At 54.1% G+C, this 24,557-nt stretch overlaps 1 protein-coding gene and 1 long non-coding RNA gene across 2 annotated transcripts in view; both read right to left on the minus strand.

Moving 5' to 3' along the window:
- The window catches only part of LOC311202930 (butyrophilin subfamily 1 member A1-like), a gene marked incomplete at both ends in the record, with an annotated part of 517,675 nt that overhangs the window by 372,040 nt on the left and 121,078 nt on the right, over positions 1 to 24,557 (minus strand). The window lies entirely within an intron of this gene.
- LOC311202806 lies at positions 2,725 to 3,762 on the minus strand. Its single transcript, XR_014617933.1, has 2 exons — positions 3,650 to 3,762; positions 2,725 to 3,159 (listed from the first exon to the last, which is right to left on the minus strand). It is a non-coding gene; the product is annotated as an uncharacterized lncRNA (long non-coding RNA).

Below are 24,557 nucleotides of genomic sequence, written 5' to 3' on the forward strand. Positions count from 1 at the left end.
AAGATTTACAGGCCCAAGCCAGGCACTTTCTTCACAACAGGACGTAACATAATACACATGGCACATCATGTGTCTGGCAGGTTCCTGCTTCCCCCAGTGAAGAAAATAACATTTGCAAGCTTCCTGAGCAGAATGCAGTATCTTTCTGAGTCACTGTTGCTCATATTGCCTCACCCTGAACTGTTGGGTATCTTTGGATTGCCTGGGCCCATGGAAGCCAAATCGGGACCCTCTGGCTTTCCTCTACATTACTGCTAGGCAGTTGAGCCATGTTCTTCCTGATCTTATGCCCTACCTGATCCACCTCTCGATTGACAGTCGTCCTTTATCTTCCTTTCCCCTGTAAGACTGAGCTTTAGGGCCTCCCACAGGACCACCCAAGTCCCTGGCAAACAGTTCCTGATGAGGCAGCCTGAGTCCTCCACTCCCCAAGTCAGCATAGAAAAACACCACCCCCATTCCAGGCTACAAAAGCAACATTCCCCAGCATTTTCCACAGTAACAAGACAGGGATCTTTACTGGTGGGAACATCCTTCTTTTGTGCTTCTGGGAGGTATTGGGGTGAGGAATGTATAGGAACATAATAGACACATGGTGCAAATTCAAACATTCCCCAAGGCCTGTGTTCTTGTCCTCAGGCAGCATCTCCATCCTCTCACCTGCTCTTGGCAAGTGCCTCCTCCTGTAACCCTTGTAACGCAGCTCTCAGCATCTGGACATTCTGGGACAGACTGGGGCTGAGGAGCTCCCCACCATTAGTGATCCTGGTCTGGATAGTTCCAGAAAAGCCTTTCCAAGATGTGTCTGAGGTAGGGAGAGCTAGTCCAGCCTACCAGGTGCAGGCAGGATGCATCATGCTGCACCTCAGACAGCAGTGATGTTGCTGCCTGCATGAGGCTTCCTGTGGAAAAAACACAGGAAATGAGCAGTTTGCTCTGCTGCTTCAGCCCCCAACTCATGCACAGGCTGTAGGTCGTTGTGCCTTGTTTTGTTTACACTACTGGGTTCCTTCACCCAAAACCCAGCGTCACTTGGAGTGCTTCAGACATAAACAACCAGCCAGACATCATGAGGAACATGATGAGGACCACCTAAAAGCTGCTTTTCCCAGGGACAAACTGGCCTGTGAATGAAGGGATTAAAAGGGTGCTGCCATAAAAGTAGTGCTTCTTAATACTTGCTGTGATGTTTTACCAACCATTATACAAACTAACCATTTTACCAACCATTATACAAACTAACCAAAGCACAGGGTCCTGCATTGTTTATTGCTTAAACTAACCAAAGCAGACGGTCTTACATTGTCTTGATTGAGGTTAGTTCCTGAAAGCTGCTTTGCAAACCGGGTAGAATCGACCCTGCAGTGTGGATAAGAGCCAAGAGATGACTGAGCCTGCCCAGGAGCAAAAGGTTACTGGTGGTGACCAACAATGACCGCCACGAGGAGGCAATGCGCAAGCGCAGGCGAGAGGAACTTATGGACATGACTTCTTGGAACTAATTTTAATACAAAATGGGGATGGGTTATGCATATGTATAGGAGTACCATGATTTTAGCCAACGTGTGGAGGATCCTCCTAGAAGATACAGCTCCACTCATTCTGGCTAGGGGAGATGCTGTGACCTGCATTGGAGCAAGACTATGCCAGCACTGGCAGCCCATGGAGAGAGAGACACACAGAGATGAGAGAGAGACCCACACTGGAGCAGGTTTGCTGGTGGGGGGGCTTGTGACACCGTGGAGACCAGGCTGGAGCAGTCTAGGCCTGAGACACTGAGAGACATTGTGATTTATGACTGCACCCGGAGCAGTGACCCGCGCCAGGGTGGCTGGTGAAGAGCTGAAGCCCTGTGGGAAAGAACTCACATTGGAGAAGTTTGTGGAGGACTGTCTGCTGTGAGCCAGCAGGTGTTTGCTCTCTGGGGCCTGCAGAGAGTTTCTGGCAGCTTCTTGCAGCAGCCACCCCTGCTCTCCCCCCCCTCTCCACCAGAACCCAGACATGCAAAACAACAACCGCGCTTCACCCTCATGCTCCGGGGCTCCCCAGAGCGCTGCAGCTCATGCCCATAGTCCCTGCCACCCCTCTGGGCTCTGCCTTCCTCCCATACCCTGGCGCTTTACCTGGTCTGTACTTCCAGATGAGGAATCCAATGACGGTGATGATAGCCAGGACGGCAAGGGGAACAACCACACATGGCACAATGGCTGAGCGAATTGAGCACCAACACAAGAGCTCTCCCCACCCTGACCAGGGCCCACAGCACTCGGGGCATCACATAAAGCTTTGACGGAGACCCCCTGTGCCCAGGGCATGGCTGGGCTGGCACCCAGCCCCACTGCACCCTGTGACAGCAAGGGGATGGGACAGGGTTCCGAATGCCAGGCTGACAAGGACAGGAGATGGGATGGGTTGGGGGAGCCCCTCTGGCTCTGGGGTGGGGGATACAAAGTACCATAGGAAGGATGAGGGGCTGGGACATGAAGTGGGAGCTCCACTGGTCCTGGCGATCTCCACTGCCACAGGGATGACGAGGGGTGGGATGTGGCAGCCAGGCTGGGGATGGGGTGGTGGGCACAGGCGGACAGGGATGCGCTGGGTTTGGGGGGCCTCCCCAGCTCTGGGACAAGGCACCCTCTCATGCTGGGAACCTGCTGACAGTGGCACTGGGCAGGGTTGGGTGCGAAGCCTCGAAAAGCCGGAATCAAATCTCACCAGCCTTGGTGCCTATGAAGCAGGTATCCTTTATTGCAGCGCTGGGCACACAGGGCATCGCTCCTCTGTATGTGTGTGCCTTTTAAAGCCAAATTTCTCATATTTATGCAGATAAACTCTACATATTCACTTAAGCTCCATCTGTGTCAAGCTACTCAGCATTACTACATTTCATTGAATGAGGTCGGCACAGGCTGGGGCAGCAGTGTGGGACAGGGAAGAATCTTCCAAAGGGTTGGGAGTTTTCCTGTTCCACAAGCCTTGTCCCAGCCCGCACGCAATCCCACTCTGGTTGTAGCGCTCCCACAGTGTGTCCAGGCTCACATGGTAGATCTGCTGCCTGTCCCACCCGATCTGGGTCTGCTGGTCCCAGTACTGCTGGTCCATAGAGGCCGCTGAACTCTCCATGTTGTTGTTTTATTCGTAGTGCCCATTAGTGTACTCCTACATACAGAAGAAGTGGAGGAAGAGAATCTCTCTGGGGACATGGGACACGGTGAGGGTTCAGGGGCGCGGGGACATATGGTGCAGGAGGGGGATGGGACAGGTGGGGGGTTGTTGGGGCAGCAAGGTGTGTCCAGGAGGGGGTCCTGCTTCACGCTAAGGGAAGACCGGGGGGGTCCCTGGTGTCAATGACGGGGGAGTTCCAAAAAGATGCAGATCAGGGTGGGGGGGACAGGTAGTTGGAAGGGGGAATGGCGAAGCCGAGCTGGGGGAGGGGGTGTTCTGAGGGGCCATCCACTGTCCTGTGGGAGGGACTGGGGGCTCCCTTCGTCCAGGGGAGTTCCCGGGGCCCAGGGAAGGGGAGCCCGGGGTGGAGGAGGGTCAAGAGGGTTCTCACTGACCAGAAAATGGAGCAGCGGAGCCCAGGAAAAGGGGTCCCGGGGGGTCCTGGTGCCCAGGGAAAGAGCTTCGGGTCCCCGTCCGCACTCACCTCACGCTGCTTATTCTTGAAGTTGCTTATTACCGCCAGTGCTACCGCCGCCACCACCACCACCACCACCGTCACCACTGTGCTCACCGCCATGGCCCCACTCTGGATCCCTGACAACAACAGCCGAAAGAGCCCCGCTCCAGGACAGACCTCGCTGCCAGCCACGCCCCGAGCCCCGCGATTGGCTCCACCATCACATCCACACCAATGGCAGCCCGAGACACCTCTGACATCACCGAGCGCCGGGCAGATCCTGTCTCTGCAGGTTGGCAGACACGAAAGCGAAAGCACAGAAAGCAGCGCGGGGGGGAGGGGCATGCACACTGCTCCCCCCACCCCCGTATCCTCTGCCAGGGACCCTTCACGGGGCCGCTGAGCCTTCAGCACCCCTTGACCCCTCCTCAGGGCCCCAGACCCCCTTCACGACTCCACTTCGCCCATATTCCACAGCCTGGGGTCACCCCTCAGCCCCCCAAGTCATAGTTCTTACCCCCCACCCCTGGCCCCATTTTCAGCCCCTTCCCCCGGGGCACCTCGAGACCCCCGTACCTGCCTGTCCCAGGGAGACCCAGGCATCTGGTGTCCTGTGGCTCCCCCCACCTGGCTCTGACACCCTGGGGGTTTGGGGGTGAAACAGATGGGGCAAGGGTAAAAACCTCCCAGGGAGTGTGGGCACCCCCGGGGCTTGGGCGAGGGGTGTCCCTTGTCCCCATTGCCCTTTGTGGCCCTGGTGTTATAAATGCCAATGGTGCTAAGAAAGGACTCACACTGGACGTACTAGGGAAGCAGCAATTTATTACACATTCTTGCAAGAGTGGGTGTCCTAGTGAACGAGCCACACTTGTGAGCAGAGTTTTCAGTACTTTATCCCCCATTCCCGTCCAAAATTCCTCCCCTGTTCTCCAATGGATTAGGTATTTCTGCTGCTTCAGGCCCCCATCTCGTGCACAGGCTATAGGTCATGGTGCTGTTTACCCTAGTGGGTTCCATTACCCAAAACCCAGCATCACTTGGAGTGTTTCAGACATAAACAACCAGCCAGCCATCATGAGGAACATGATGAGGACCACCTAAAAGCTGCTTTTCCCAGGAACAAACTGGCCTATGTATGAAGGGGTTAAAAGGGTGCTGCCATAAAAGTAGTGTTTCTTAATACTTGCTGTGATGTTTTACCAACCATTATACAAACTAACCATTTTACCAACCATTATACAAACTAACCAAAGCACAGGGTCCTGCATTGTTTATTGCTTAAACTAACCAAAGCAGACGGTCTTACATTGTCTTGATTGAGGTTAGTTCCTGAAAGCTGCTTTGCAAACCGGGTAGAATCGACCCTGCGGTGTGGATAAAAGCCAAAAGATGACTGAGCCTGCCCAGGAGCAAAAGGTTACTGGTGGTGACCAACAACGACCGCTAGGAGGAGGCAATGCGCAAGCGCAGGCGAGAGGAACTTATGGACATGACTTCTTGGAACTAATTTTAATACGAAGTGGGGATGGGTCGTGTGTATGTATAGGAGTTTGGTGAAAAGAGCTGTCCTGAAAAACTGGACTGTCCCCAAAAACCACGCTTACTGGATCTGCCTGCTCCCCCTCCCACCAGCCCCCATTTTATGCTGAGCATGAGGTAATTGGCATGGAATACACCCTTTGGCCAGTGCAGGTCACCTGTCCTGGCTGCGTCCCCTCCTTTCTCATTAGTAGGGAAATATGAACAACTGAAAAAGTCCTTGACTGCTGGGCAACAACTAGAAACATCAGGACACTATCAGCACTGCTTTCATCCTAACTCCCAAACATGGCATTCTATCCACTATTAGAAAAGAAATTAACTCCATCCTAGCTGAAACCAGGACAAATGGGCAGTAATCAGAGGGGTGAACCAGACCCGTGAGTTTTCTAGTTATGTCCTTGATCCGCACCCCAGGGAGGCAGCACACTTCCCTACAGGTAGGGTCTGCTCTGCATATGGGGCCCTCTGTTCCCTTGAGAATCCCCAACCAAAATCACCTTTCTGTCTTTCCTGGTGGAGGCAGTCTTGAGGCATGGAGTTGACTTCCTCACTCCTGGCCTCCTATTAGAGGGATTGTCTCCCACCTTCCCATTTGCCTCCTCTTCAACTCCCAGCACCTCAAACCTATTGCTTAGGGGGCCTGTTCCCCTATGGAGTAGGTATTTCCAAGATTTACAGGCCCAAGCCAGGCACTTTCTTCACAACAGGACGTAACGTAATACACATGGCACATCACGTGTCTGGCAGGTTTCTGCTTCCCCCCCGGTGAAGAAAGTAACAATCCTGAACTTCCTGAGCAGAATGCAGTATCTTTCTGAGTCGCTATTGCTCATATTGCCTCACCCTGAACTGTTGGGTATCTTTGGATTGCCTGGGCCCATAGAAGGCAAATGTGGACCCTCTGGCTTGCTTTTACCTTACTGCTAGGCAGCTGAGCCGTGTTCCCCCTATCTGATGCCCTGCCTGTTCCGTATCTTGATTGCCAATCATCCTTTATCTTCCTTTTCCCTGTAAGACTGAGCTTTAGGGCCTCCCACAGGACCACCCAAGTCCCCGGCAAATGATTCCTGATGAGGCAGCCTGAGTCCTCCACTCCCCAAGTCAGCATAGGAGAACATCACCCACATTCCAGTCTGCAAAAGCAACATTCCCCAGCATTTTGCACAGTAACAAGACAGGGATCTTTACTGGTGGGAACATCATCATTTTGTGCTTCTGGGAGGTATTGGGGTGAGGAATGTATAGGAAAATAACAGACACATGGTGCAAATTCAAACATTCCCCAAGGTCTGTGTTCTTGTCCTCAGGCAGCATCTCCATCCTCTCACCTGCTCTTGGCAAGTGCCTCCTCCTGTAACCCTTGTAACGCAGCCCTCAGCATCTGGACAGACTGGGACAGACTGGGGCTGAGGAGCTCCCCACCATTAGTGATCCTGGTCTGGATAGTTCCAGAAAAGCCTTTCCAAGATGTGTCTGAGGTAGGGAGAGCTAGTCCAGCCTAAGGTGTGCAGGCAGGATGCATCATGCTGCACCTCAGACAGCAGTGATGTTGCTGCCTGCGTGAGGCTTCCTGTGGACAAAACACAGGAAATGAGCAGTTTGCTCTGCTGCTTCAGCCCCCAACTCATGCACAGGCTGTAGGTCGTGGTGCTTTGTTTTGTTTACACTACTGGGTTTCTTCACCCAAAATTCAGCATCACTTGGAGTGCTTCAGACACAACCAACCAGCCAGACATCACGAGGAACATGATGAGGACCACCTAAAAGCTGCTTTTCCCAGGGACAAACTGGCCTGTGAATGAAGGGATTAAAAGGGAGCTGTGATAAAATTAGTGCTGCTTAATAGTTTCTATGATATTTTACCAACCATTATACAAACTAATTGAAGATAGGGTCCTGTATTGTTTATTGCTTAAACTAACCAAAGCAGAGGGTCTTGCATTGTCTTGATAAAGGTTAGTGATTCAAAGAGTTAAACACTGTTAATGTAGATCAGCAAATGCCTAGGCCTGGAATAGCCAAAATAAGGAGATGGCCTTGAGCTATATCCACAATGTGTAACATGACATACCAAAGATATGAGGAGACAAAAACTGAAGACAACGAGGAGATACACACCCAAGATAAGCAGAGGTGTGAGGCAATCATTCAAGGAGAAACCAATCTGGGAACTCTTTATAATAACCAACCTTTTTGGAATTCTTATGCATATTCATGACTTTGTGTAATAAATATCCAACTGCCTGTTGAAAGGATCTGCAAGTTAGGAGGCACAAGCCCCCTTGCACCCAGAAGAAAGGTAGAATTTCAAATAGGAGACAACCAATTAATTGAAGTATTAAGTCTGGTCCAGTTGGACATTAATTAGTGCAGGCGTTCCTGAAGAATTTTTGAATCAAATATATCAGGGAGTTTGGGCCTCCAAAGTACCAAGAAAGGCGAAAAACGCTTCCCCAATTGTAGTAAATCTCAAAACAGGAGCACGTCCAATGAGAATCAAGCAATACCCACTTAGAACAGAAGATAAGGGATGGATTAACCCCACAATAGACCGATTCATCAAATATGGACTATTGAGGGAGTGTGAATCAGAATATAATTCTCCTATCTTACCAGTTAGAAAACCAGTCAAAAGCTATAGAATAGTTCAGGATCTCAGAGGAGGATTTGCATCCAGTTGTGGCAAATCCATAAACATTATTGACTAAACTGACACCTGAATTGTCTTGGTTTAACGTATTTGACCTGAAAGATGCTTTCTTTTGCCTCACCCTGAGCTGGCAAAGTCAGCTGCTATTCGCATCTGAATGGGAAAACCCAGATTCTGGAAGAAAACCACAACCAATATTGACTGTGCTGCCACAGGGGTTTAAAAATAGCCCTACACTTTTTGGAAATCAGTTAGGTAAAGATTTGGAACAATGGGAGCAGCTACAGTAGCACTGCAGTATGTAGATGGCCTACTAATTGCCACAGAGACTAAAGAGTTGTGTGTGACATGGACAATTAGCTTGCTAAACTTTGTTGGACTTAATGGATATCAAGTTTCTCCTCAGAAGGCCCAAGTGATTTATCTTGGATATGGAAAAAGTGCAGGACAGAGGACCTTGGAGACAACCAGAAAAGAGGCCATTTGCCAAATTCCTCAATCAGGGATGGCAAAGGAACTTCACACCTTGCTGCAAATGACTGGATGGTGTCGCCTGAGGATCTATAACTACAGGATGATGGTAAAACCACTTTATGAACTACTGCAAACAGGCCAAGAGAATCTAATCTGGAAAAGGGAGACAAAAAGAGCTTTCCACCTGCTGAAGAAAAAGCTGATGGAAGCTCCTGCCCTAGGGTTGCCAAATACAACTAGGCCTTTCCAGCTGCTCTCCCACGAGAGACAAGGGACAGCCCTGGGAATCTCGGCCCAAGATTTGGGACCGTATCTGCAGGTAGTGACTTACTTTTCCAAACAGCTTGGTGAAGTCAGCAAGGGTTGGCCTAGCTGCCTAAGGGCAGTGGCAGCAGTAGTGCTTAATACCCAAGAAGCCCACAAAGTCACACTAGGCCAACAGATTAGAGTCCTGCTATCACACACTGGATCAGCAGTCTTGGATGTGAAGGGAGGGCACTGGCTCTTGCCACAAAGGTTCCTCAAATACCAAGCTATTCACGTGGAACAAGATGACATAAGAATAGTGGTTACTAACATTGTTAACCCAGCATCTTTTCTTAGTGGAACCATGGGGGAACTGGTGTCACATGACTGCTTGGAAACTATTGAGACAGAATATTCCAGCTGGCTCGACCTCAAAGAAAATCCACATGAGGATGCTGGAGGCTCACAGTACACCGATGGAAGCAGCTTCATGTGACAAGGTATTTGAAGAGCTGGATACTTGGTAACCACTGAAGACCAGGTAAGAGTCCAGAGCTCTTGCCCCAAACACTCCAGCACAAAAGGCAGGAATACTAGCCTTGACTTGAGCATTGGAACTGGCAAAAGGTAAAAAGATCAATATTTGGGGTGGTCTGTGCTCATGGAGCGATCTGGAAAGGAATAGGACTCTGATCTACCCAAGGAAAAGGCGTAAGACATGCAGATCAAACTCTTAGGGTTTTAGATGCCATACTATTACCAACAGAAGTAGCAATCATGCACTGTAAAGCCCATCAGAAAACAAACACCGCTCAAGATCTGGGTAATGCAATGGCAGATAGTGAAGCCAAAAGAGCAGTGGAAGAGGGAGGTGTTGAAGTGCAGTCTCTGGTCCCAGAGGGTAAAATACAAATTGCCAGTGAACCTAATTATTCTAAAGGGGGTCAAAAGTTAATTGAGGATCTAAATGGGAAAATGGAGGAAGAAGGATGAGCAAAGACCCTGCAGAACAGAATCATAGTTCCATTGGCATTATTATGGGCCATTATAATGACAGAAGATTAAAAAAAATACTGGGGATCTGAGGCCTTGTATAAATATTTGTCACAGTATCACAAAGTTGGAAAGTACCTTTAAGATCATCGAGTCCAACCAATCCCATCCTAAGCTAAACCAGTTTCCTAAGTACCTCATCTACCCTTTTTTTAAACACATCCAGGGAAGGTGACTCAGCCCCTCCCTGGGCAGCCTGTTCCAGCCCTGACAACTCTTTCTGTAAAATTTTTTTTCTAATATCCAATCTAAACCTGCCCTGGCACAGCTTGAGGCCATTTCCCCTTGTCCCATCCCCTGTACCCTGGCTGAAGAGACCATTGCCCACCTCTCTACAACCTCCCTTCAGGTAGTTGCAGGAGATGGTAAGGTCTCCCCTCAGCCTCCTCTTCTCCAAGCTAAACAGTCCCAGCTCCCTCAGCCACTGCTCATATGATTTTCCCTCCAGCCCCTTCACCAGCCTCATTACCCTTCTCTGGACTTCCTTCAGGACCTCAGTGTCCTTCTTATGGTGGGGAGCCCAGAACTGGACACAGTACTTGAGGTGTGGCCTCACCAATATCCAGTACAGGGGCACACTCCTCTCCCTAAACCTACTGGCCACACTGTTTTTGATACAAGCCAAGATGCCATTGGCCTTCTTGGCTGCCTGGGCACACTGCTGGCTCATTTTCAGCCTGCAGTGAACCAACACCCCCAGGTCCTTCTCTGCCTGACAGCTCTCCAGCCAGTCTCCCCCCAGCCGGTAGCGCTGCATGGGGTTGTTATGTCCCATGTGCAGCACTCTGCACTTGGCCATGTTAAACCTCATCCCCTTGGTCTCAGCCCGTGGGTCCAGTCTGTCCAGATCCCTCTGAAGAGCCTCCCTATCCTCAAGCAGATCAACACTTTCTCCCAGCTTAGTGTCATCTGCAAACTGACTGAGGGAGCATCCAATCCCTTCATCCAGGTCATTGATAAAGATGTTGAACAGAACTGGACCCGGGACTGAGCCCTGGGGGACGCCACTCGTGACCGGCCTCCAGCTGGATTTGGTTCCATTCACCACCACCCTTTGGGCCTGGCCATCCAGCCAGTTTTTAACCCAGCTGAGGGTCCAGCTGTCCAGGCCAGTGGCAGCCAGTTTCTCAGTCAGAATGCTGTGAGATACCATGTCAAAGGCTTTCCTGTCTCTCCCTGTCCCCCACTATTTCTGTACTCTATCACTGTGGTGACCGGCAGAGAGCAACACCCAATTCGATATGAATTTCAGGTGAAGCCGTTTATTGGGTGAAATCCCACAGATTAGAGACATTTGTTACTGCAAACATGGGAAGCTGAAAAACTGCTAATGTAAACATACAAAAAACCCTGCTAATGTAAACATACACTGTTTACTCCCCACTGATTGGTTAATGATTATAACGAGTTCTGATAAACCCAGACTTCTAGTGGGCCTGTGCCACGAGCATTGACACCAGGGGCAAGGCCACTGGTGAACTGCTGACAGTCCAAGCACGACTGTACAAGCCTTTTAGCCTCAGCAACTGACAGGTGGTGTTGTTGTTGAAGCACCCTGGCTGATTGATGAAAGGATTCCTGTGATCTCCAAGTATATGTATATGTATTTTTGATTTTGTTACTAATGACTTCCAGGGCCTTTTTAGCTTCTTCTGACAGGATTCTGGGTGCTCCTGCACCACCTCCTCCCTTTAGCAATGCCACTACAGGTTCCAGTTCCCTATTCGTAATGCCACACGATGGTCTAACCCAGTTAGTATCTCCAAGCAGCTTTTGAGCATCATTTAACGTGCTGACCTCAGCTGGGATCTCAATCCTTTGGGGTGTTACGGTACTTTTATCAATCTGCCCCCCCAGAGATTTCCACACTGGCTTCTTTTGAATTCTCTCTGGAGCAATCTGTAACCCCTTGCTTTCCAAATGTCCTGTCAACTCATGAATCAAACTTGCAATGTCCAAGTTTTTTCCCCACAATCAGTACCTCATCCATGTGATGATAAAAGATGAGATCAGGATGGGCTCTTCGTACTGGAGCAAGTGCCCAGGCTACATAAGCCTGGCACATAGTGGGTGAATTTTTCATGTCCTGTGAGAGCACCACCCAATGACACCTTTCCATGGGTTCAGTTTTGTTTACAGTAGGGACTGAAAAGGCAAATTTCTCATAATCATCAGGGTGTAAGGGAATAGTGAAAAAACAACCCAAATGTCCCAATTTTTAGGTCTCACGTTTGGAGGTGGCAGACCGGGCTGCGAAGCTCCCGCATCTTCCATCACTTCATTGACTTTTCTCAACTCGTGCACCAAGCGCCATCTCCCGTCCTGTTTAGGGATGGTAAAAATAGGCGAGTTCCACGGGCTTGGGGAGGGCTGGATGTGTCCCTTGGCCAGTTGCTCCTCTAGTCAATCTTGGAAGGGGGCAAGTTTTTCTTTAGGAAGCGGCCATCGCTCGACCCAAACGGGGGGTTGTGTTTCCCAGGTGAATTTTCAAGGAAGCTGCCCACTTTCAATGGTCGCCATCCAAACTCCTTCTGCTCTGTGCCCAGCCTTGCTCTCAGTGGATAAACGCATCCCTGAGCCTGTGGCACATCCCAACAAATGCTGCCAACCGATTCCTCAGGAGACAGTGATTTCTGGGGGAGTTGGGTGGGAGGTGTGGATGGGAGCGGTGGGTGTAGAGACCAAGTGGGTCCCTGATCCGATGGCTGACAAGGCAGATTCTGGCCAGGCGGCTTCTGGATCGTCTCCGTAGGGCTTTTGTCCGTGTGCACAGGCTCCTTGTCAGTGTCCATGGGCTCAGAGAAGGGGGGAAGAATGAAAAAAGAGTGGAAAGAGAGAGAGAGAGAGATTTCAATCTCTACCACCACAGAGCTGCAGTGTCCTGTCAGGCCAATGTCTTCAGGTCCAGTGGGGGAACGTTCCCTCCACGTTGGTCATCTCTGTTCTTTTATTGTGTTGTATTCACTCCTTCCAGGAATCACTCAGCATATTCCAAGAGCTACTTTGTTTAGCCACCCCCACCCCCCCCACAGTGGTGGTGTGCCTGCCCAGTACCGTCGCTGGGAGGTTTCAGGTGGTCTTCAGGGGTCTCCAGGCCCCTCTCTCTTCCAGACCCCGGGTCTGGGTGCATGCGCAGGGCTTGGGTTAAATTCACTCAGCTCTGCATTCGGGGCCATAGGAAGGCAGGAAGCATCTGGTCTTGCAGTGTGAGCGTTGGGGCACTGCTGACAGTGGGGAGAGCTGGTGGTGGAATGTTCCAGCAGGGTTGAGACAAACACCTGCCAGAGTCTCTGAATTGTTGGAGACGGTCCCCTACACCACCCTCTGGCTCCACAGGGCTGTTTCCTTCATGGGACGATGCCAGGGTGGCGTGAATGACAGGAGGTCAAGCAAGGAAGAAGGACAAGAGAGAGCATGTTCCCAGCAGCTAACAGCACCCAATGAACTCTGGCATTTGTACTTCTTAAAATGCCCATTTCTTCCTGCTGGAACAGGCTGCCCAGAGAGGTGGGGGATGCTCAGTCCCGGGAGGTGTTCAGGGCCGGGCTGGATGGGGCCCTGGGCAGCCTTGTGTGGATCTACACGATGTGTAGAGCGGGAGCGGGGAGAACCTTCCCCTCGGCTCCCGCTGCTCCATCCCCGGGGGCTCGGGGAGCTTCGCAGCGCTCGGCTGAGTGTCCGGTGCTGGGAACCAGGGGGGAAAGGCTGGGGGGGAACGGACGGGGGAGGGGGCGGGGGTGGGAGTGGGGGAGGGAAGGTAAAGGAAGGATAAGGGCGGGCGGGAGGAGCAGGAAGGCGGAAGGAAGAAGCTGGGTGCTGTTTGGGGAGGACAGCGGCCAGAGCAGCGGCTGGAGAGGGGCGTGGCCATGCAAATCGAGAACAGCAGCGGGGCGCGCACGGGCTGCTGGGAGTGCTCGGTGCGGGGTTCTCCGCCGGTTTCCCGGAGCCGGGAGCAGCGGATCCCGGCGGGAAGAGGCGGGATAGGCAGGGGAATGCGAATGCGAGCGGAACGGGAGGGAGTTTTGAAGCCGCTGTGGAGCATCCGTGACTTTTGTGAGTGCCGGCGGGGGTGTGTGGAGGTACTGGGAGTATGTCAGGCATCGCTTCTCGGCCTTTTGGCTAAGATCAAGTGTAGTATCTGTTCTTATCAGTTTAATATCTGATACGTCCTCGATGAGAGGACTTTATATTAAACGGATTTTTGTATTTGGGAGTTGGACCCGGAGCTTGCTCCCTCCGCTCCGCGTATCGTATTGCAGTGCCTCCGGGAGCGGTGCACCCCCGAGACCGTCAAAGACAGATGGATTTGGGCTCTTTCTTTCTTCTACCGGAGTTTCCCCTGACCCGGGATATCCCGATCCCTTCCCCCTTGAGGGATGCGGATCCCTGGAGCGGGGTCCCGGGGTGGGGGATAAACCCGGCTTCCTGCCTGCCTGTCTGGAAACAGACCGTCTGTCTGCTGACAGATGGTCCCTGCCTGTCCCCACAGGGATCTGAGTGAGTAGGGGGCTCCTCCTCATCCATCCCAAGAACTACCTTCCTGCTGATGCTTCCTCCTTATCCCTCCCAGGTGCCACCTGCCTTGGGCTGCTGGGGTCACGAGTCACAGCCTTGCTCTCATTTATTTTGTTCCCATCAGCTTTCCCTCCAAGCATCTTGCAATAGTTAGTAATTGAATTTACTCTTATTGATGTGTTAGTTATTATAAATGCGATTTCTTATGCTCCCTTATATACGTTGTCCCCCCCCCCATCAAACGTGCCAGTATCTTGGGAACAGCCTGTGCAGTTTGCTCTGTCCCCAGATCACAAACGTTCCCTTCACACCCTGAGCTCCTCAGCTCCTTTTTAAATTCTTTCTCCCCCTCCCTCCCTTCTGCCAGGATGTTCAGCAAGGAGAGAAGAAGATGGACAAACAGCTCCTCCAACAAGGGAAGGGAGAATGGCCTGGAAGCCCGGCTGATCCGCTGCCCACCAGCGCCAACAAGTCACGACAGGGAGAATAAGCCCTGCCTTTGTGGTGGGGACTTTGTAGCTGGTGTACATGGGGCTGGGGGCTTCACCTGCTCTGTGCTGAGAGAGGCAGCATCTAGTTCTAGTGCTGGCAGCCTGACTTGAAGGCAGGAGATCCCCAGCGCTGGCTGTTCAAAGGGATCGATCCTCCTCCCGTCTGACACGGAGGAGTTTTGCGTCGGTGGGGAATCCTGTTCTCCCCGGGAAGGAGAAACGTGAGGGAAACACAGGGGGTGCCGGGATGTTCGGGGTGGAAATCCGGGGGCACCCCGAGAAGCTTCAGCCCGGCTGCCCGCGCAGCTCCCTCCCTCCCCGCATCCCCGCCCTTCTGGCTCGGGCAGGGCAGGGGGAGCGGGGTGGCTGCGGGACCCAGCCGAACCCAGCGGGACAGGGGAAACCCGCCCCGTTCCCGCCCGCTGGGTTCGGCCATTCCCGGCGGGTTCGGCGGCCGGTCGCGCGTCGCCGTTGCCCGGGCAGCCGGTCCGGCCGGTGCCGGGCGGGGCCGTTCAACGCTTCCCAAGTCCCCGCTCCGTGTCCCGGGACACGCGTCCTGCCCACCCGCTGCTCTCGCTCAGTCGAGCCTTCGGCCATGGCTGAGCCGGTCGGTGCTGCGGGAGCGGGAGCGGAGACAGGCCCCGAGCGCCGGGAGAGCGCTGGGGAAAGGGCTCGGTAAGCCCCGGGTCTCCGTCCTCTCCCCCGCTGAGCCGGGGGGAGGAGACCGCAGGGGGAACCTGCCCAGGGGCCGGGCCGCCGGCCGCTCCCACCCACCTGCGTCCCTCGGGCCGCAGAACCTGCGGTGGGGGGGCGGAGAGAGAGAGGAGAGGAGAGGAGAGAGCCGCCCCTCTCCTGCCCGGGCTCTGCCTCCCTAGACAGGCGGCGGGAGGAGCCAATGGAGGGGCTGCCCCGCACAGCCCTGGGCGGGGCGGCCGGGCAGGGCCAGGCCGGGCAAGCGGGGGGCAGAGCCGGGGAGGGACGGCCCAGCCCGGCCCAGCTCCGCCCAGACAGGCAGCGGTCGGAGCCAATGGCGGGGCTGCCCCAGCCCCTGGTGGGAGGGGCCGGGCCGTGCCGGGCGCGGCGCAGGACGGGCGCGTTCCCGCCGCGGGCTGCCGGTGCCTCTGTGCCGATGGCTGCCGGGGCCCCTCGGTGGCCTCTTGGCCGCCGCCCGCCGCGCCCCCCGAGCCGTCCCCGGCCGCGCCGCCGCTGCAGAGGCCGCCCCCCAGGTGAGCGCTCCGCCCCGAGGCCGTCCGGCCGCCCCAGGGCCTCGCCCCGTCCCTGAGGCCCCGCGGCCTCCCGGGTGCGGCCTGCGGGACCTCTCCTGGGCGTTGGAGCCCAGGGCGGGGGCGGAGCTGCGGGTCCCCCCGCCCCGAGAAGGCCCCTGGCGACCCCGCCCCCCTTGGCCCCCCGGGGGCTTTTCCGTCTGGGAAGCGGGGAGTTGGGAAAGAAACGGGCCCTGGGAGCGCGCGTGGGGCAGGAGCAGAGGGCTCTGTGTGTGTGTGTGTGAGGGGGAGCAGCGGCTGGGGGGGAGTCCCGGCGTAGGGCGTGTGGAGACACGGGGCTGCCTTCCCGGGGCTGAACCGGTGCCGGCGTCCCGGAGCTGCCAGGCACAGATGGTGGGTGGTTGTGGGGTTGGAAGGGACCTGAGAGTGTGGGTGGTGAACCCCCCGGGGAGAGTAACTCAGCGTTGTGCACAGGGGCATTGCCCCGCTGAAGGGCAGTGTGTGGCTTGGGGGGGGGTTAACCTGTGCAGAGTGAAACAAAGCCCGTTCCACGTTAGCCAAAGCCATGTGTTTGGTGCTGGGAACAAGGGTAACTCATGAAGAAGCATTAACAGAAGGGAATTACCCCACTGTGGAGGGATAATTAGCGGTGCCTTGGCTGGGAGAGGTGGGGGATGCTCTGCGGTGTCTGTGTGTGTGTCTGAGATGATCCCAGGGGGGCTTGGAATGGGAACTACAGCAATTAGCTCTGGGAGTTTTGCTTGTGTGAAGCTCAGCCGTGGCTGTAAATCCCTGTTCTGTGTCTTCTCTCCTCAGCCCTCAGCCGCCTGCAGAACATCCTGATGGGCAGGAACCTCCAAAGCTGCAACCAGGTGGCGCCCATGACAAAGGTAGTTCACAGCCCTGGTTCTTCTGGGGTTTGGTGTCCCTTGGAAAACTGAGGGGTGTCTGAAAGTGCAGAAGGGTGTGCAGCTTGGAATGAATCCCAGTGCTTTGGGTGGGATTGAGGAGCTGGGCTGCCATGCAAATGGCAATCCGAACCCCCTCTTAAGTCACGCTGTCATGTGGCCTGCCTTTGTTGTTTAGATGCTGCCATCCCTGGGTGTGAGGAGAAGGCTGAAGAGGTTTCTGCTGCTGCGGTGAAGGTACCAGCCAGGGCAGCAAGGAAACGCCGAGCTTCGGGCAGCGATGCCGCTCCAGGAGCAGAGTCTGGGGGAGAGGTTAGCAGAGACTTTCCTGAACCTGTGCAGCCTCAGGCTCTTCTTTGCCCTTGACAGCAGGCGCCTCTGGTGTGCTGGGTTTGCCTGGCTCAGGTTTGCCTGCTCTGCTCTGGCACATGGAGCTGAGGAAGGAGCACCCAAAGTACATGACCTTGGGAGAACAATCGCCTGCTTCCTCTGGATAAAGCCCTCTCTGCTGGGTTGGGTATCCACTGGCCCGGGAGAGGATTCCCCTAGGACTTTGGCTCTGTAAAAACGAGTCCTGAGCTGCTTGACCCCTTAGTTTGGTTGGGAGGTGCCGTGTTCTTTTTCTTACTGCCCCGTAGGGTGAGAGGAGTAAGAAACCCTCGTGCTCTGTTATTTGTCCCTGAGAGCACCATTGACTCTTTGTTTGTACAAAACCCCTTTCTGAGGGGCTCAGCTCTCCCCGAGCCAGAGTCAGGGCTGAACTCTGGAATGCTGAGGAGCTGCCCGAGGGGAACTGGGCAGGAAGCCTGAGGGGGTTTAATCCCTGCGTGGGGGAGAGCCCCTATTAACAATCAAACCCAAAGGGCAGCCTGCTGGTCAGAGATCCTGCCAAGATCCTTCTGCTGTGCTCTGAGCCAGCAAATCCTGGTCCCTAAATCGGACCAGAGCTGCCTCCCTTTCCGGAAGCTTCCGCTGGCTTGGGCTGGTGTTGAGGTTAAACTCAGGGCGGTGCTTTGTTTGTTTCTGTTCCAGACTCAGGCCCTGTCATCTGAGCCTGCAGTGAAAAGACCCAGAAGTTGTGTGCCAGGAGAAGAACTGGTGCAGACTGGTAAGGCTGACGTCAGGGCGTGAGCTTGTTTCTCCTGCGCTCTTCCTGGCGTGTGGTGCGACTCTCCCCCTCGGCTCACGGACGGGCTGTGGCGGCATCGCCCCTCGGTAGCGTCTGGCAGTGCTGGGGTGGGAACTCAGTCTCTTCCCTGCATCCCTGCGCTGCTGCTGGGTCGGGGCCGGGCGTTTTGCTCGGCATCTCAGTCCCGGAGCTGCCTTGGATGCAGCCAGCTCCAGCTGCGATACGGCCGCTGCCAGCTGGCCAGAAGGAAACTGGTTTGGTTTGGGGTGTTAGATCCCCAGAACCCTTTTTGGGGTTGAATCTGGGGTTCAGCCTGGCGATACCTCGTGTCCAGGGCAACTTGCTACAGTTGCCAGTAAGAAAATCTGAGCCTGTTCTAAAGCGACAGAACACAGGGAATGTGGGGACGTAGGGGAGAGAGGAAACATTGACCTTTGGGGAAGCTCATCAGCCTCCTCAGTTGCCTTTACCAGTGGCTGATTTGCTTACGCTCTCCTCTCGTAGATCAAATGCCTTGTGGGACTCCCTTGGGCAACGGAACACTCTCCCTTTGGGACAAGACAGCTCCTTGTGCCAGGTAAAACCCTTCTGTTTGCTTTGACTTTCTTCTCTGAAAGGTTTGCTTTCCATTTCATTCCTGAACATCCTCTGTGCTGCCCAACATTTGTCTCTGTGTCCGCACAGGGATGTTTTTCCAAGGTTTCCTGGGCTGCTGTCCTAAGGGAGGTGAACCTTCAGTAGCTTTTCATTTTTCCTTCCTCCCCTCCCAACTAGAGAAGACTTTAATTTTAATCTGGGGACGTGAAATGTAAGGTAATGACAGGGGATGCCAGGATTTTCTCTCTTCCTTTCCACCTCCCCTGGTCCTTCTCGCACAGCTTGGAGGCAGTTTTCTCTTTTGGGTAACACTAAGGTGACAAATTTGACTCCTGCCCCTCTGGTCTGCCCGAGTTCAGAGTCACCCAGCTGAGTGTGAAGGGTCTCTGCACAGAAATGTCCGCTGTGTTTTGTGGTGGCACCAGTGCAGGATGTTTCTGTCCAGGGGTTTGACAGTCTTGTTGTACTTAAGGTATTTCTATTGCTGTAGCTGTGGCTCCCCACTCACATGTAGATAGCTGTGTAGGAATAAACTGTCTCCTTTATGGTGCTCTGACACGTGTTACATGCCAAATGTCGTGCTTATAAACACTGTGGTTCTTCTCTGTTGTTTTTTCCTGCCCCAAAGTCCTCCAGCCTCCTCGACTCCTCCAGCCTCCTCGACTCCTCCAGCCTCCTCGACTCCTCCAGCCTCCTCGACTCCTCCAGCCTCCTCGACTCCTCCAGCCTCCTCGACTCCTCCAGCCTTCCCCCCTGCTCCAGTCTTGTACAGTGCTCCTATTTACACCACTGCTCGAATCTACTCTGGAGTTAAATCACACACCAGTCTTCCACCCTACTGCTGTGTTCCATCCTACTCCGGTGTGCCGTCCTACTACTACCGTGTGCCATCCTACTACTACATCGTGCCATCCTACTGCCATTTTCCATCCTACTACTGCCACATGCCATCCTACTCTGCTGTTCCATCCTTGCTGTGTGTTCCATCATTGTCCAGTCTTCCAACCTTCTCCAGTCAACCAGTGACCCCTGTGTATCACCTGGACCAACAGAAATAGGAAGGAGATCCCTTTCCATCTGGGACCTGTGAGTATCCCCATGACTTGTACCTGTCCCACTCGGTGGGTAGACTGTAGCTGCACCACACAGCAGGAGGACGTAGTATCTGGTTGTCTGGACTTGTGGAGGGTGACACATTACTGCACCCCCTTAGGTACCCGCTGCTTAACTCAGGCTTGTGGTTACGTGGTGCTCTTTAGTCCTTTTTTCATGCTGTTGGTGACTCTCTCTGTGGCAGCAGAGCTTTGAATCCACGTAAGCTGGTGGTTGTAACACCATGTGTTGGAGGGCAGACACCAGGTATTGTCCCAGCCCCCAGCCTGGGAACTTCCTCTGTCCAAAAGCTTTTGTATTTCCTCTTCCTGGAGGTGCACCTGGTGTGTGGGTACAGGGTGGGCATTGCAGTTCCTTGCTTGGTTCTCCTGTCCCTCCTCTGACAAGGCGTGGTCTGGGGGCTTCCTAAATGAGCTTCTGCTGTTGTGGGAGTCTCCTTCAGCAGCTGCCTTTTTATGGGACTAAATGCTGGAGATGAAGAAGATCTTTTGTTCTCTTCTGGTTTAAACAGCAAATTCCTGCCAGAAGAAAGCCGGGCGCGCGCTTGCTGGGGTCGGCACTTCGGGGTGGCCTCAGCAGGGCAGAGCTGCGCTCCCCGTCCCTAACGAACCGGGTGTTTGTGCCTCCTTGCCACCCTGACTTCCTATGTAACAGCTTTCTCTCTCCTTCTCTTTCCAGAGTCACATCCCTCACTTCCACAGGAAGATGGTGTGGGACATAATCCACCAGCAGCTGCTGTGAGACGGGCACCACTGCAGTCACACTGTGATCACCTTGGACTGACCCTTAGTTTAGTTTAGTTAAGATTCTTTAGTTTAGTTTAGACTCTTAGTTTAGTTTCTTTTTTGAAGTTCAACCAACTCCCTGCAACATGGGTTTGGGTTTGTTGTTGTGTTTTTGTCTGTTAAATGTGAAAAGAGAAATATTTATTTATTTTATTGCATTAAATATTTAAATTTTATAAAAAAAAGCTGTGCTGGTGTGAAGCTGTTTGGGACCGGAGCGGCGTTGACCCTATAAACAATATTTCGTCAGTCATGTTGGAGTGGGGTTTTTTGGGGTTCTTTCTTTTCCCCCTTATATTCTCACAGCTGCTCTAACTCCTTTAAAATCAAAATCGAATCCTACACTAGAACCAAAATAATGTCAAATTGTCATGTGCAACTTCTTTAATCAATTTATAATTTATTTTTTAGATTTAACTGCTATAGATATTAGATTTGTAAACAGAGATACTTCAGGTTTTATTCATTCTCACTTCTTTTATTACTAGGACTTCAGTGCTAAGTCTATTCTCTTAAAAAATAGTAATTAAAAAAAAAAAATCAGTCCTGTATCTGCTGCCAAGCAAACACCCAATAAAAGTCCAGAATAGCAATAGTTGCCAGGGACCTCTGGTGACCAACCAGTGACATCTCTGTCAGAGGGGCATCACCTGGGAGGTCACTTCCCAGAGGGGAAGCACCTCCAGTCCTGTTTGGTGAGATAACCTTGAGCAGGTCACACACGACAGTGTCCAGGTAGGTGTTGAATCCCTCCAGAGAAGGAGACTCCCCAGCCTCCCTGGGCAGCCTGGGAGGAATTTCCTTTTCTTCACTTCTTCATTTCTTAAGTCTTCTCTTTGATGGCTCAGCCAGGTGATGGTAGAGATGGTAAAGCCGGTATTTACTCAGTCTGCCCTTTCTCCAGACTTTATCCTACCTCCTGGGTCTGGGATTCCTGAGGGCCCCTTCTAGCCAGGTGGATCCTGTCCCTCTCCAACAGGTTGGAGTCACCAAAGAACATCCCCTTGTTGTCCAAGCCAAACCCCTGGCCTTAGTACCAGCTGTGTAGCCAGGAGTTGTGAGGTGTGAGATTTCCCAGCCCGTTCAGAAAAAGGAGGAAAAGCCAACTTGGGCACCAGTGTTTTCCTCCTCTCTCTCGAGGTCCCTTCCAACCCCTACAATTCTATGATTCTATGATCACTAGGCAATTAGACAAGTGGGAAATGTGTTTTTACGGTGATGAGGGCTCACATTTCTCTGGTCAGAAATCACCCAGAAAAGCTTCTGCCCAGCCTGGAGTCCATCACCATCCTTTTGGTGGTCTTTGGTGGTCTTTCCCAATCGTGTGATTCTGTGATTCTGAGACTCCAGCCTTGAGCCAGCTGATGTTTTCTTTATCAGTATAGGGAAAGCTTCCAAAAGGGACACAAAACCACATGTGCCAAGTTTTCCTCTGGACACTATCCCTTCTGTCCAGTGTATAAAGTCACCACACAGCTCAGTGTCACCCACACCTTGCTGAGGGTGCACTCGATCCCACTGTGCGTGTCACGGGTACAAATATCCAGTAGGATGGGTGGCAGGATGAACCTTGGAGGGGCAGCACTTTGTAGTGGTTTCCACTTGGACATGAAGCCATGGAGGGTAACTCTTCCTGTAACCTTTTTGTTAACCCTTTCCATGCCCATGGAGGGCTGGCAAAGCTGTTGGGGCAGCAAAGGACTCTGGGAGTGGCCCCGTTGCTACCAAGGATGCGCGCAAACAGAAGCATCCAGACACCATTCTGTAGCTGACCCTCCAGCGACCATGGCGCTCCCACCTCTGTGGTGCACTTCATGGGGTCTCTCTGCCCCCACCATGATGCCACCCATCTTCCCAACCCCCTACACTGGAGGTAAGGCCTGAGCCCACTCCTGGCTGCTCAGGGACACACTCTGGGAAACTGCACAGCCCCTCACGCCCTCTCCCTGCTCCCTCTCAGTGCCCTCGTGCACGCTCCTGGCCCAGCTGGGGATATGGTCACCAGCGTGTGTTCATGTCTCTCTCTCAGCACCCACCAACCTCCACCAACTGCCAGGGCAGCAGCAGCAGCAGCCCTTCCCTGCACCCTCCCACTCAGCTGGGACAGACCAGAGGTGGGTCCACGCTTGGGGCCTGATCGGCGGGTGCCTGAGGGATTCCCTCCGCCCCCCAGCCTGACACATCTCCCTCTCCCCCCTGCAGATCTGCCAAGCGGCAGCTGCTCAGAGCTCCCCATTTCCAGTACCAGTCTGCCTCTGGCAACCCCCTCACTGCTCAGTCACGGCATCGCTCCTCTGCCTGGCACTGTGCTTCAGGGACCACACAGCTGCAGACACCCAGCAGCCTGCTTACACCAACGGCCCCCCAGGGACAAGCACAACTGTTCCTGCCCTACAGCCATCAGGGGACAGCAGCATCGCTTCCCCAGTACCACCCGCTCCCTGTCTGCACACAGTCCATCCTCTCCCGTGGAGACACAGACAGTCCGGTCCCCATGGATGTGGATATTGTCTCAGGCTGGGACACCTGTCCTGTCCCTATGGATGTGGACACTGTCACAGTCTGTGACATCTCTGTGGACACGGATGTCCCCATGGAAGACGACACCCTGCCAGGCTCTACCATGGGGGGAAAATGAGAGGGAGGGAGGGAGGGAGGGAGGGAGGGAGGGAGGGAGGGAAGAAGGGTGTTGATTCTGTAGTTAGTACCTTTGATTATTGTTTTGTTCTGATTTTTCATTAAAAGCCGTTTCTTGAGATCCTTTCTGTGTCTGCATGGGATGGGCGGGGAGTGCAGGGGGCACCAGGCAGCACAGATCCCAATGGGCACAGTACAGGCACCCCATAGATCCCCTGCAAGCACCCTATAGACACCCTCTAGATCCCCTGCGGGCACCCTATAGATCCCCTGTGGACCCTATACATACCCTATGGACACCCTATAGGAGCCTTATGGGAACACTATAAGCACCCAATGGGCACAATACAAGCACCCTATAGATCCCCTGCAGGCACCCCAGAGACACCCTATAGATACCCTCTGGACACCCTATAAGAACCTTATGGGAACGCTATAGACACCCAGTGAGCACAATACAGGCACCTATAGACAGCCTACAGATACCCTATAGGCACCCTATAGACAGCCAGTGGGCACAATAGAGACACCCTATACATCCCCTGCGGGCACCCTATAGACACCCTATAGATCCCCTGCGGGCACCCTACAGGCACCCTATGGGGAGGGGTGTGGGTACCCCCAGGGGTCTGGGTGGCCCAGAGGGTCCCTCACCTGCCGGTCCCTGGAGTCCGGGGGCCTCCTGGGGGGTGGTGGCCCAGCGACGCTGCCCCCGCTTCCCTCCCCCTCCCCGGCCGTGCTGGCCCATGGTGGCCCTGGAGGCTGCTGGCAGCCGGGGGTGCTGGGGGGGCCTCTGTGCCAGGGGGGTGCCGCACGGCCGGGACAGCGACTGGACGGGGACCAGCGCTGGGGGGGCTGGGGGGGCTGACGCATGTCCCCCCTGTGCTGGCCTGGGGGGGATGCTGAGCCCCCCACTCTGGCCTGTGCCACCTCCTGTCCCCCATTGTACCTGGAGGAGCTGGGACCTTTGGGGGGTCCTGGGAGGGCTGGGAAGGATCTCTGGGGGTCAGCAGGGACAGGGTTGGGGGTGTCCAGCCCCACCCTGGATGTGACCCACAGACCGACCCTCTCGCTGCCATGAGCCACTTTATTAATTAACCAAACCCCTTAATTGGGTGGGAGCGGGGCCCAATCCAGAGGGGATGGGAGGGGTGGATTGGGGTGGGGGGGGGTGTCTCACCCAAAACTGTGGCCCAGGGGAATAAATCTGGGACATTTCTCTGTGGGGATGAACCTTGGTTCTGCTCCCCCACCCCCTCCAGGGCTCGCTGAGACCACCCCCAGCCCCCCTCCTCCCCCTCCAATTCGGGGGCTCCTTGGGGTACCCCCAGCCCTTTGCATTCTGCCACCCTCTCCTCGTCCCTCTGGGTCCCCCCACCAAGACCCCCTGCCCCCTCTCAGTTCAGTTTGGGGACTTCTTCCCTTCCCAGCACCCCTCCTGGGATCCCTCCCCCCTCCAATGCTACGGGGACCCCCCTTGTGTCCCCCCCACTCCCAGGGACACCCTCACCCTCCTGGCGCTGGCCCTGTGCCTGAACCCTGAGGGGCACCCGGTCCCGCCATGGAGGAGAC

Source organism: Gallinula chloropus, assembly GCF_964237585.1.
Source record: "Gallinula chloropus genome assembly, chromosome: 32".
Lineage (NCBI taxonomy): Eukaryota > Metazoa > Chordata > Aves > Gruiformes > Rallidae > Gallinula > Gallinula chloropus.